Raw genomic sequence first — 15,350 nt, forward strand, 5'->3', positions numbered from 1 at the left:
ATAACTAATCGAAACTCATAGATTTCACAAATACAATCACCATATAAAAATTGAGCCATAACTCAAAGATCACATTACAAAACCATAACATCATGAAAATAGTAACTCCTAGGCCTCTGGTAAACATCCAAAACTGGTCAACACACTAAGTCAATGTGAAACCCAACACAACGTAAAACATACATCATAGCAAGTGTAGTATCAACATAAGAGTTTTTTAAAAAAAAATAGAGTTTTAGTTTTTATTTTTTAAGTTTCAGATTTTTCTAAGGTTTTCGAGTCCCCAAGAATCTCAACACTTGACAAATCATTAAAAATCATTTAAATATAAAATCCATATTATATATATGAATGAATTATTAAATAACCTCCAAACTTTATTAAAATAATTCCTTCAATTTTTATTGATTTATATTACAAATTTTCTAAAACTATATAATCACTTATCTTAATTTAAATTATTAAATTCCAATAATAATTATTAAATTATAATAATAACTCTACAATTATTAATAATTAGTATTATTTAATTTATTAAAAAATTATAATTACTAAAATTAATAACATTATTAATATTATTTAATATTAATAATAATATTAATTATTAATTAAAAATATATATTAAAAAAATTATTAAATTAATAAAATTTGATAAATAAAAATAAATTGAAACACAATATTCTTTTAGCGTTTAAGGCCTACCGACCTATAGTAATCTGTCATGACAGTGTTGCTCCTGCTGGAGTAGTAGTTACGATATTACTTGTTGCTATGAAAACAACACTTAATTTGAAGTTGTCGTGCATAGCCGTGGGTGGGTGGGGAGTTGGTAGCCCCATCTCCCCCTTAAAAACTATATATATATATATATATATATATATATATATATATATATATATATATATATATATATATATATATATATATATATATATATATATATATATATATATATATATATATATATATATATATATATATATAGTATAATTATCACTGTGGTAATTGTATTATTACGTATATTTTTCACTTAATCTCCATAATAGATTTTATAAGAAAAATACAAACAACTGACCAAATTCTATATCTAAAATTTTGATTTTCTTTTTCAAACCCTACCCGAATTGTAATACTACAACATTTGGGATCAAATTGCAATGACAATTTGTGACAGTGGTCTAGTTTGTGGTGATTTTCATTTTTTTTTTGGCAATTTTCCCTGACACCCTCACAATACAAACATAAGTGTCGTAATTGTGATACCAGCTTAAGTATAAACCAAAAAATAAGAAAACATGACATAAATCATTCCCCATTTATTTTGATTGTGGAGAACTACGCATGAAGGAAGGTGGAGAGCTCTGAATGAGGGTGGAGAGATCTGAATGTTGTTGTGCCCCAATTGTGCTTGATGCATTTTATTCCTATGATATATTTCTACATTTCATTGTCATGCCCTTGCTTTGCAATTTTGTTGCTATGATCTCTACATTTCGTTGTCGTACCTTTGCTCTACGATTTGGTTGCCATGCTCTTGTGATCTCTGTACTTTTTTTGCCATGCCCTTGCTCTACAATTTGGTTGTCATACCCTTGTCATCTCTATGTTTTTTTGTCATGCCTTTTCTCTATGATTTTGGTGTCGTACCCTTGCTCTATGATTTTTTTGCCATATCATGCCCTTGCTCTACGATTTTCTTGCATTGTTGTGCCTTTGCTCTATGATTTTTTTGCCATACCCCAACACTATGATTTTCTTCAAGGGTATGTAAATGTTGGTTTCTTTTCCTTCTAAATAGGTATCTCTTTATATCTTTCTTTGAACATGTATATTTAGAGATCTTTTTTAAGGTGCTTAGTACATCTTAGCTACATAATAGAAAAATTGATCCATCTACATACATATTCCAAACTCCAAATAATAATAAAGATAAAACTCACTCAACCTGTGCTAAGTAACTCACCTCAAGATCCTCCAAAAAAATAATGCAAACTAGGAAAATTGGGCAAAGTTCACAAGAAATTTTAGAAAAACATATCATAGTAGATATTTTTAGAAAGAAACTAGCCATAACTAGTTAAATGGATATAGTTGCTAAGCTGGCTTGATTACAAAATCCTATAGAACTATCATCAGATTAGCTACAATAAAATGAACAATTAGTTTTTCATAGCTAGCAAGATCAAATACTATTTTCCAAGGTGATAAAATTGCATATGCAAGGAATTAAAGAATAACTTCAGTGAAGAGTTGAGTGTAAGGAGATGGAGAAGCAAGTTCTGCTTCTATTTAAATGCCATAATCACAAGGTTCATTCCCTTGCAGAAGCCTCTACCACAATGATATTACCTCTAAATCATGCAAAGGATGTTGAAGTGGTTCCCAACCTTGAAACAATCTTATAAGCATTTGATACTTGACCCTTTTTTCATAGTCTACATTATTTTTGTGTAGGATCTTGAGGTAAGTCACTTAGCACGAGTTAAGTGAGTTTTATTGTTTTATTATTTAGATTATGGAATATGTATGTATTTGGATCATATATGTAATAAGCACCTTGAAAGTGATCTCTTTGAATATATAAAGAGATATATGTTTAGAAGGAAATATAAAGACATACATGTTTACAAGGAAAATAATTTTTTTTTAAAATACGTACCTCTTCTTGCCCTTCAAGAAAATTGTAGAGCTAGGGCATGTAGATCTGATGTGCATGACATGACAATGAAATCTAAGAGCAAGGGAATGGAAACGAATTGCAGAGATCACAAGGGCACAACAACCAAATGCTCCAATCACAAGGGGTATGACAATGTTCAGAGCTCTCCACACAAATCCTTAAAATCAAAACAAATGGAAAATAATTGTCATGTTTTGTTTTTTAACTTTTTCTTTATGCTCACGATGGCATCACAATTACTACTCCAACATTGATATTGTGACAATGTCAGTGACAACTGCAAAAATAAAATGAAAATGACCACAAATTACACTGTCATCACAATTGTCATCGCAATTTCAATAAAAATATTGTAGTGATGCAATCTCAATTCATATGCATAAGACATCAGGTGGAGCTAAAAAAAACCTAACAAGTTTGCATTTTTGTTAGAGGTTTGCATAGACCTATTAAATAAATATAAATGTGCAAGGGTTTTTCAGCTCCTTCTATTGTCCATGCATATAGAATGTAGCTACACGTGCATTCTTGATTTAGAGGGGTAAAATCTTATTTTGGATGTGACAAAAAAATGACGTGCATGAGAAAATGGGAAAATAATGTCACTTTTGAAGGTCTGGAACCTTTTTTTAACTTTAAACATTGATTCTTTCTTAAATATTTCAAATGTTAATGAGGAATTTAGATGTTGTGGGGGGGGGGGGGGGGGGAATGAGCTTCCACCTTCACGTGGTCATACCCATGTCAATTGCAATAGATAATTCCAATGGCTTGTCATGGGGCCCATAACATTTATGTCACACAGATGTCACAATTGCGACGATGTCTTCAATAGATTTCCATCACAATTGTTATGGTGAAAATGAATGGTTTTCTAGAATGTTAGCTCAATTTATGACACATGTAGTTGTCACAATTACGACGGTTGACCTTGCTATTGCAACTTGGAACTACAAAAGTCTAACACCTATCTAAAGGGAGCCAATTCTAACTAATGTCAGTTGGGCGACAAGTTATCATAGTAATTGTGATGGCTTGCCATCACAATTGGGCCCAAATGTAGTAGTGCAATATTCTAAATCCATCCCCATATCCAAAATGAGCATACTCAGGTAAGGGTTTCAGATTGGGTTAATTCATAAACAATTCAATAATGAAATTCAATTTTCTTCTCAAACAAGGGTTTCAACCCAGATTAAATTCTAAAAATTGATTCATCCAAACACAAAGAAGACAAAGATATTTCAAAGAGGAACTACTACGCAAAACTCACAAGATCCTTTTGATGCTAACTGATCAAATGCTCAGAGCTCGCAAGAAAACTATCTTCCTTTCAGAAACCCTCTTTCTGAGAAATTGGCTCTAGCAAACCTGTATGTGAAGAAATGAGCTCTAATTTCTTAATAAAGAGCTTTCTCCCTTTAGGGTTTCAGTTTTACAATCACGCGAAACCTTTTTCCTTAATGTTTTATTTTATTTTAATTTCATGTGAAAACTTTTATATTTTAATTAAAATAAACTTTATTAGATTAATTCCTTCTCTCTTATTAAATCACAAGACATCTTTAATAAAATATTTATTAATTTAACTATTAATAATATTTAGATTTTATTATAAAAATGGAACTCCTAAATAAATTATTATTAAATAAAATAAATATAACTACGCCAAAATCAGAACTATAATTAAACCTTAAAATGTAATTCTTTTATTTAATTAATTTCTCAATTAATTAAATATTGATTTTTCTTTATAAATTTTTCATAAAATTAAATCATTTAATAATATTTGATTTGATTTAATTATAAATTAAAATCACAACATACCCACAAAACTATATAAGAAAACTCAATATATAGACAATGTACTAAATTAACTCAAGGGTCAAAATCATGAACTCACGTCACTTGAGGAATTCAGAAGGTTAAATAACTCAAATACTTGTCCTACTTTCTAGGATAATTGGCTTAGGGTAGGATTTGGACTCAAAAACTATCTACACTCTTTTTCCATTGAGATATTGTGATAAGGCACGCTCATCTTGGCAATTCTAGGAAGTTGATGCCCAGTACCTACAATCTACACAAAATTCGAGCATGTACATATACATATACTCTAAACTAAATAGGCAATGACGAGAAGTGGTGCATCGTGTAGATTCTGACTAGTAGGTGACTATGACTCCCTCCCTCAACCACATTGGAAACATCAAACACAAAGTAAAACATACAAGTACACCATACACATGCAAGTATGGAGTAAGTAACCATGTAGAAAGTGCATATAAATCATCCATCTAATTGTCATCATGAAATAACTAAAATCACTATATGAACATACATATATCATCATCAAAATAATCATGAACACATGAAATAACCTAGTATCAAGTAGCTGATCACATATATAAACTGAGTCTGAAATAACATCCATATCAAATCAGGTAACCAAGTACCACAATCATAAAATATAACCATAAAATTGGCCTAAAAGAATTCATCAATAAAACATGAAAAGTAAACTAGGGGTAGGCATTACAATTTTAGTATTCATTAAATACACAAAAAATGTTTCATAAGCATCATAAGAGACATAGAATTATTGATATGATAGATTTGTGTGATATACATTTGTGAACATTATGCAGTGAACAATGCTATGTGTATAGTATTAGACACATTAGAATCCAAGATAATAATTCTATAGTTAAATCAGTTCAAAAGTAATGTATACGTATTCCAAAAGTTATTGTCACTAATATTAAGACAACCTTATAAAATTAAATCTATAGGGCTTTGCTCCTTCAACGAGCACTTGGATTTATTTTTCCTTTAACATAGAGCAACTAGGTTACATTTTTTTTCCTCACAAAAGTGACTGGAATGACTTTAGAAACAATAAATTGAGGTGAAAGTGATACATGCATGTAATAAAGCCTTAATAGAAATATTATGTATTTGTTGGGTTTTTATTTGGCGTGAAAAAGCCTCAACTTCCCTAATAAAATTTTCCAACAATGAAATGAGGAAAAAGGATAAGCTTGTAAGGATTCTGTATTAAAGAAAATTAAGAAACAAAAAATGATAATGATAGTAATAGTTAAAATTCTACCTAAGGTGAGATATTTGATAAGGATACAAGAAAATTGTCACATGGTTTAAAGTAGATGTGAAACAAACCCAATTTGACACTTGACCAATTGTTCCCCTTGAATAAATTTAACAAGCATCAATGTTTGAGGTCTTGCTTTGTCAGTAGATATTCTTTCCACTCTAGTTCATCTCAATGGCTCTTCTAATGACCTCATTAACTTTGAAGCTAATGACACCCACCTAGATACATCTTTAGTACAACTAGATGGAAAAAATTTCATCATGTCCATTAACTCTAGATATGAAGCAATGCCTCCCTCACCATAAATATAGAAACATAATGACATCCTTCTTGGAATCCTTACAAGAGTGTAGCTTAATGTGAACATGACTATAAGAACATCTTCCAAAACAAATATGGTGACTTTTTTAATTTTATAAATTTGATATTATAATGTATATTGACCTAATATTATATATTTAAAGGAATTCAATTAATCACATATAATATACTTTTATCTTTTGAATCTAACCTTACCCATTCTCAATTGTACTAGTGAAGACAATTTATTATTATTATTATCTATACATCTATCTTTAAATCAAATTATAAATTAATATATCATAATTTATCTATTAATGAACCAATAATAATAATTAATTAAGCTAAGAGGCTTCTACAATGGGAGCAGATTTCGTTGTAAACAATCTTACATTTTTTAAAAAATTGACAAGTAGTTGAATAGTTATACCATGTCCTTTATTGGAATTCCATTCCGACTTGACCGACAATGCTTAACACTGATGGGATTCTCTCTTGACTCTTTACCTATTTAATACCGCTTCCCATTCCCTCATTAACCACACATTATTTTTTGTTTGAAGGCTTTCATATTTCCAAATGCTAAACACGTGTCTTGTGAGTCATTAATTACAAACGTCAGGTCAAGCCGGGTCATTCAATAACATTTTGTTGCTGACAGTGTCAAGAAACATTCAAATGTTTCTAAATATATTTCTTTGTCATTCACCCCAGCAACAAGAAAGCTAATAATTCGTTATGGTACAGAAAGCCAAATGTCTTGCCTTATGCTCCATTTTTAGGCATTACATGTTTCAGGTAAGATGTGTTTTCAATTCTTTGAAGCTAAACCATCAGGCATCGGCATTATATATGGAAAGAGCCCATTTTGTTTTCTATTCAACATTGGATTGAGCAATAGGATCAATATTTTGAAAAAGATGTATATTTATGTGTTTTGATTTCTTCTATTTTCAAAACTTTTATTGTGTGGTTTTTTCTTATTTTGAAATCTCTGTAGTTTCCTTAAATTTTCTTAGAAACTTTGTTAGAATAGAAATTCTACTCAATTAAAAACATTGCAAATTTGTATTTTGATTTCTTCCATTTTGGAAACTTTTATTGTGTGATTTTTTCTTATTTTGAAATCTACATAATTTCCTTAAATTTTCTTAGAAACTTTGTTAGAATATAAATTCTACTTGATGAGAAACATTGTAGATTTGTTTCTATTTCTTTCTCTCGATTCAAAACATTAATTTTTTATAATTTAAATATTATAATATTAATTAATCTAACTTTTTCATTAGATTATTTGAATCAATGATTAAATTCCTTTATCTATTATTAGAATAACATTACAAAGCTGCTTGAAAATGGAAAACAAATGATAGATGATGAAATATATATTGAATGAAAAGATTATAAACTATGATCTAATTCAAAAATAACAATGATCAATAGTTCTCAAATGAAATAACCATAAATATATGCACCTGAAGCATGTTGGAACTGATTCGTATGATATGGTCTTGGAATTGGGAAATGTTATACTTGGATCTTGTGTATGGATTGACATAATAATTCTCAATAAAATCATTGCTGCCTATGCTCACAATGAATATTGCTTTATTCAAAATTTTGTTGGCCTCTTCAATTCCTGCTATTTTCTCCAACTTTGTTTTGTACTCCTTGAAGAACTCAACTTCCTTCCACATGGGTATTACAGACTAGCAATTGCAAAGACAATAATAAAGAGAGTTAATTATAGATTCTCTGCATGCAAAGAGTAATATTTATCATTTCAAGAGACCTACTTAATGTGAAAGTGCAAAAAGAGGAAAATATTATGAAATATATACTCCAAGTGGCTTTTCAATAGGGAGGGACCTTAAATTTTATACTACAATAGCAGTAGATTTTATAGCCAACTATCTGATTGCATGCTAACTATTTTATACAATGATTTCAACATAGAGCTTTCAAAGTTTTAGGTTTTAACCATGGGATATATAATTAAGTTTCTAACATCCTTCTTTCAGAGCTAAAAATAGCAAGCATTGGTTTTATCTTTGTTAAAGCAAATTGGCGAACTATCTTACTTTCATGGTGGCTTGGAAGTTGCTGGTGGGTGGCCAAACTAGGGTGTCTTTGATAGTTTAAGAATCTAGTAGGCGAGTTAATATTGGTAATTGTTTGGAATTTTTTATAATTATATATTTTACAATTTTTTAAATTTAAATAAATAATTTTTTGTAGAGAAATATATTAGTATAAAATTATGATTTAGTCAATGTATCTTTATAGAGAATTTTATATTCAAAATATTTTAACAAGAATAAAAAATGTAGTAGTAGATGGGTTTAATGTTGTTTTTAGATTTTACCTTGTAAGATTTTAAATCATTATATAAGTGTTGCATTCTATAAACTATCATCATCATCTTGAAGAGTAGTAGATAGATTTTAGATCAACTAATTATATAGTATGGGTCATGTGAACTATTATCATGATGTTAAATAAAAGTAGATGAGTTTTATATTAGTTATAGTTCCTACGAACTATTATTAAGATGTTCAACAAAAGTAGAAGAATTTTTAATCAACAAATTATATGCTATAGGTCCTATGAACTATGCTAATTATACTATTATAGGTCTTATCAAATATTATCATGATATTAAATAGTAGTAGAATAATTTAGATCAGCTCATTATACATCATGAAGCAATTTAAATTTAGATAATCCATACAAAATTTAATAATAAATATGTGCTATAAATAAATATACTATTATAAAATTATATTTTAATTAAAATATTTTTGCATAAATCTAATACTTTAAAGAAACTCTTTAATAAAAATGTGATTTTTTTCTTTTTAAATAGAAACTTGGTTTGAAACCAATCCATTATATAGTTTATCAAACATCCAAGTTTAGATAAATAAACATAGATACATATGTACAATTATAATTCATTTATATATTTATAATGCATGATACATTAATATTTATTAACAATTAGTAATCTTTTTAATAGATAGATCATTTTTAATATATCAAATTTAAGATTATACTATTTTTCATGTTAGATTGTTAAAATTCAGATATGCTCTCAAATAATTGATATTAGAAAACCTTTTAATTTGTTTTGATTTATTTACTATATGGAGTAGGAAGAGTTGTGGTAATTTAGTTCTTAGGGAATTCTATTATTATTTGTTAGTTTGATACTAACCATTTTTAATTCTTACATAATAGATATCAGAAAAAAATTAACTATGAATGCTCAACAAAATAATTATGAAAACACTATCACAAGCCCACTTCTTGCAGATGAATCAGTGCAATCAAATCAAATTGTTCAAACTTATTTGGATAGATTGGGAACAATCATTTTCGAGTGTTGTTAAAAAATTATAGATGAAATTCATACTAAGAACTTTCATGTTCGAGGTGTCCAAGATTCTCAAATCTTACAGATGGGACAATATACAAAGGAAATTCATGAGGCATGGAAGAAATCATTTGGGTTCTTTGAATTTATGAAAGACATCCGCTATGATGAAGAGCACATGGATGGCGAAAACAACCTTTTCCTCACTAATGAATTCCACATGTTTTTGCATCACTATAATGAAATCTAGGAGTTGTATTATTTGACATTATCATTTTTTTATAAATTTTTATGTTTGACTTATCAATTGTGATGAGTGTATGCTATTTTTCCTTTCTCTTAAACAAATTTAGTATTATACATACATGACTATTTGGTATTTAGTATATTTGTAGATCTTCTTCTCTTATCCACACAAAAAGTTCCTTCTATATGTATGTGTGAATTGTTCAAATATTAATTAGAAATGAATAAATATCTATCTTATCTGAAACACAATGCCACTAAATTTATGTGATACTTTAAACCAATTTTATAAAAAAATAGTTTACTAGATCTACTATTTTTAAAAAATGTTTGGTTACAAATTTATTTCATAGAATTGAATATATCAAGTATGAATTTCCAATCCAATCAAGAAAGAAGACAATACCAAATAGAGCAATGAAGAGCATACTAGAGAGAATACCATAGAGAGTATCACAGACAATGATGAGAACAAATGACACAAGCTAAAAGAGAAGAAGAAAGAAGAAGGAACAATGAAGTCCAACAACTAAATTATGCTAGAAGAAGGGCATAATTGCCATTACAAGAATTGGAATTACAAAATAGGGATAGAATTACTTGTCAACAAACATCTGATGAAGTATCTCATTTTCAAACACAAGGGCGATGTATGAAGTTGATTTTGAATCAAGTGAGAGGTACAATCAAGCATTACCTGCATTTGTGGAGAATGAAAATTCAAGAACAATAGAGTGTGTTCCTAAAATGCCTCATCCTACAAGCCAAAATAGGATAAATTTAGGTGGACAAGGCAATATAGAAAATATACAAAACCCAACTCAATTTCTTCGGGATAATTTCTATAGATTCCAAATGCAGTTTCAACAACAAATGGATAGCTTGAGAATGCCACATATGTGTTATATTTGTCAAGAATTCTATCTATGAATGAAATGTTATGTATGCCAGAATGTCCATTATGCAATAGATGTTGACAAGAAAAGGGAAACAATAGATTTTCTACTTTAAATAATATGGATCTAGGGACCCAACTTAAGGAGTTTGCGAACTTGACCCAAGTTGAGGAAATGCTAATTACACGAGTCAGCGCCATACTTCAAGTTACACATGCAACAGGTGGTCAATATAAATATAAAGGGCATACAATAAGTTTCCCACAAAATATAGAACATGTTTCCAATATATTGCCACACACAATAGACAATTTGCCAATTATTATTGTTAGATGAAGACATCAATGTGGAAAAAACTATAACTTTATTGTGAATAGTGGTCATGTTTTCAAAGCACTCAAATACAAAGTAGAGCATGATAAATTTTATTCAGATGTCCAAATTAATGAAAATGCTCTCAATGATCTACCTATAAATGTAGATGAAAATATCTTTGCTAGATTAAAGACAGTCAATATGGAATTTGATTCAAATGCAAATGAGATTATTTTTGTTGGCCCAGTCATGGAGTCAGATGGAGGAAATATAATAGATCGTACAACATCAATGGCTTCAAGACCACCTAATTCCCAAAAAGAAATGGAACTTATTCATGCATGGGTCAATAACCCTGATGTGAATCCAACATCATTGATAGATTGGCCAAGTATAGATGTATCTCCAATTAATGAATATGTCACATTAGGATTATTTGATATGGCATTTCCAACACTATTTTTTGATGGAAATTGTGATTGGCTAGAGCCACGGCTATGGCAGGTTTATCTTCACAAATTTGTGAAACATCTAATGCATTATAGGGATCATCATTTTGGCAAACATCCTAGATTTAGATATTTTGTGTTGAACATGATAGTGAGACATCGTGCACAAAACTCATCATTGGTGTTTGTGAAAAGAAGCTTTAAAGACATGCCCATTACCATCCATGAGTTGCAACAACATATGGAAAACACACCCCACTCCAATCTAGCAAATAAATTGATGCGATTTGGGACATCATTAAGGGGAACACAATCTTGTTGGACTAAATCTTGTGTAGAATTGATAGATTTGCTTCATCAAATTGGTACTCTTACAATATTTTTCACATTAAGTGCAATAGATATGTATTGGCCTAATTTGCATGCACTTACGCTAGGAATAATGCCATATAATCCACAAGAAGCTCAGAATTGGAGAAGACAAAATATTATTGACTATCCTCACATAGTCGCACACTATATGCACTTAAGACACTCAATGTTTAGAAAAGAGATTCTAGAAAAGGGAATGAATGTTAAGGACTTTTGGTGTAGATATGAATGGCAACATAGGGGTCCCCACATGTACATGGATTCATATGGATCAAAGGAGCACCTAATGTGGATAAAATTGATTGGTCAAATGAGGAGGAAAGAACAAGTGCTGAAAGATATTTTCACTCCATTGTTCATGCATGGAACCCTAGAAATGATCCTCATCAATGAAATATACAAGTATGTTAATAAATATTTATATATATTCATGTAATGTGATATTAATTAGTGCAATTATTTTTTCTTACCTTGAATTGTGGGCACTTATCAATTTTCAACAACATCCATGTCTCAAAAAGATAAGACAACTTGCAAAGGTGGATTTGGACTGTGACTATGAAGAAATATTAAACAGTGTGGATTGACACATAATATGTAAGGAGGGTGCATGCCTATGAAAAAAAAGGGAAAGATGGTTTGCAGGTAATTATTTCATCCCAATGAATATTTATTAGATATATATAAATAATTAATACAAAATGACAAGGCTTAATATAATATTTCTTACATGGATTGTAGGTATAATGCTCCCTAGCCACTAAACCTAGGGGGATCAAAATTATATGAAAACATGGAAACAGGGGAAAAAAAAATTGAACCAATGAGAAATGATGATAGAGTCAATTCACATAATCGCCACATACTACAATTATGGAGAGTAAATATAGATTGGCAACTTGTTCTTTCCAAACATGCTATCATAAAATAAATCGCCAAGTATGAAGCAAAAGTAGAGAAAAGCTCATAAATGTACCACCAAATGTTGATGCATCTATCCAATATGGAAAATCCAGATGATTTAGCAACACAAGCATATAGGAGGCTTCTAACTGAGACAATTGTAGAAAGAGACATTGGTGCTCAAGAAACTTGTCATATGTTATTAGAGCTTCCATTGGTGGAGTGTAGTAAAAAATTTGTCAATCTAAATGTCTCACTTGAGATGTTAAAACCTATAGCTCTAAATAATGAAAATGAAAATAATGAAGAGAACAATGAAGAACAAACAAAATATTTCATTGATGGTTACAAAAAAAGGCCATTATGTATGCAAGCTGTTACATTAATTGATGCAGCTAGATCATGGATATATAATCCTAAGAGAAAAAGAGACAACAAATGGGAGCCTAGGGAAACAGTTGCAATTGTCAGAGTATTTCCTAGGTTTGTATATATCCCTTCATGTGAGTTAGGTAAATGGATTGAGTTTTTTTTATCGAATTTACTTCTCTACAAGCCGTTCTGTGATATTGAATAGGATATTGGTCATGATGATGCCTCTATCATACAAAATTGGGAGACATTCAATTACAACCCTTGACATGTTCAATGTACAATGTCTGCAAAAAATGTTGAAAACCCAAATGATTCTGAAATTGAAAACAATGAAGATGTTCATAGAAATACTACAGAACATGAATGGGAGATTATATCTAGGTTGCACTAGGGTCAAAATATGCATTGCTCAGAAATAGACATTTTGGGAAGAAGAGATGTTGATAGACAAACAAATTGGCCTATTGATTATCAAGGATAACAGTACATTGCCAGAGCAATCAATTTCATAAGTAACATGAAGAATCATGGGTGCCTTATCTATGATGAAATTCCTCAATGCATAAACTACATGACCTTTGGTGAGAAACGAAAAAGGTAGCCAACATAATCATGACACACTACCACATAAATCAAAATGTAGAACCATTGTTTATGGTAATTCAAGGAACAACAGGAACAGGAAAATCATATCTAATTGGTGCCATTAGTCAATCTCTTCAAAATGTGGCAATGCCCTCCCATTCTCCACTTCTATTAATTGCACCAATAGGAGTTGCAACATTCAATATAGGAGCTTCTACAATTGATTCAAAATTGAAGATACCAATAAGAGATTTTTCTTAACTGGAAGGAGCAAGACTCACAAGTTTTCAAGAAGAAATGTCACATATAAAATATATTTTGATTGATGAAATGAGCTTCATTGGTCAAAACATGTTGGAAAATATAGATTCATGATTGTGCTAAGCATTCTCACAATCTGCACATATAAGCTTTGGAGGTAAAGATTCTATTTTTGCATCATCAATAGCTAACTCATGTGTGAAATGTACTATATATGAATCAAATTTATGAATTAATACATAGTTTTTAAAATAATTATTTTCCTCAATTGTATTTTAGGTGTATCTATAATATTGGTGGGAGATTTGGGCCAGTTGCCTCTTGTCAATGATAGAGCAGTATATGACAGTAATAAGTGCTCAAAGTTTCTATGGCAAGAATTCAAGACTATTATCACATTAGATAAGATATTTAGACAAGATGGGGAAGATATTGAACAACAAATATTTTGACAACTTTTGACGAATCTAAGAGATGCAAACCCACAAATTGATGATTGAAGGTTGCTAATGTCAAGGACCCTTATCAATATAGATGTTGGAACAAATTTTAAATTTGACAATGATGTTCATTTGTTCTCAACAAATGAAAATGTTCATGCTCATAATAAAAAAAATGCTACATTCATTGAAGCATCCTGTTGCACATTGTGTTGCATCAAAAGCAGGCATTATTAATATAATAGATGGCTGTTCAAATGATGAGCTTGATCTGGAGTTGTTAATCTATAAGGATTCAAGGGTCCTGCTAACTTCAAACCTATGGATAGAGGCTGGTCTTGTAAATGGGGCTCTTGGATACATTCAAAAAATTGTCTACAAGCAAGGCAGTGCTCCGCCTGAGCCTCCAACATATGTGATGGTTGAGTTTGATGGTTATTCAGGACTACCATTCAAAGATCATAATCAAAAGATAATTCCAATACCACCAATATAGAAAGGTAGGACACTTCTACTGCCATTGAGGTTGGCATGCGCATTGAGTATTCACAAATCTTAGGGATTGACTCTTCCCAAAGCAACAATTGATATAGGACCAAGAGAAAGAGCAAGATTGACATTTGTGGCAGTTTCACGTGTAAAAGCTCTCTAGTGTTTGAGAATAATGCCTCCTTTCACATATGATCATTATGAGAAAATGAAAAAGGGTAAACAAATTTTGAAGCGCAAGGATGAAGAAAATAGACTTAAGCCCCTTGAAGATAGTTAATGTGATATGTTATTCTTAAATATTATGTTTGTAAAAGTCTTTTTGGACACATTAGTATTTTGTTTGTAACACTTCCTACTATATTTCGTGTTTTAAAAATGTCTCTATCATATAATGATAAATGATAAAAAAAACTTTCTTCATTTTAATTTATTCTATTTTGAGAAACCCTATCTTTTTTTATGATACTTTATTTTTATAGATCTTAATTAATTGTAGTGATGTATTAAGTAATAATTATATCTTAAATAATTGTACTAATGTTTTT

This window comes from Cupressus sempervirens, chromosome 11 (genome assembly GCF_028749045.1).
Source record: "Cupressus sempervirens isolate cs-2001-9-10 chromosome 11, ASM2874904v1, whole genome shotgun sequence".
In the NCBI taxonomy this organism is placed as follows: domain Eukaryota; kingdom Viridiplantae; phylum Streptophyta; class Pinopsida; order Cupressales; family Cupressaceae; genus Cupressus; species Cupressus sempervirens.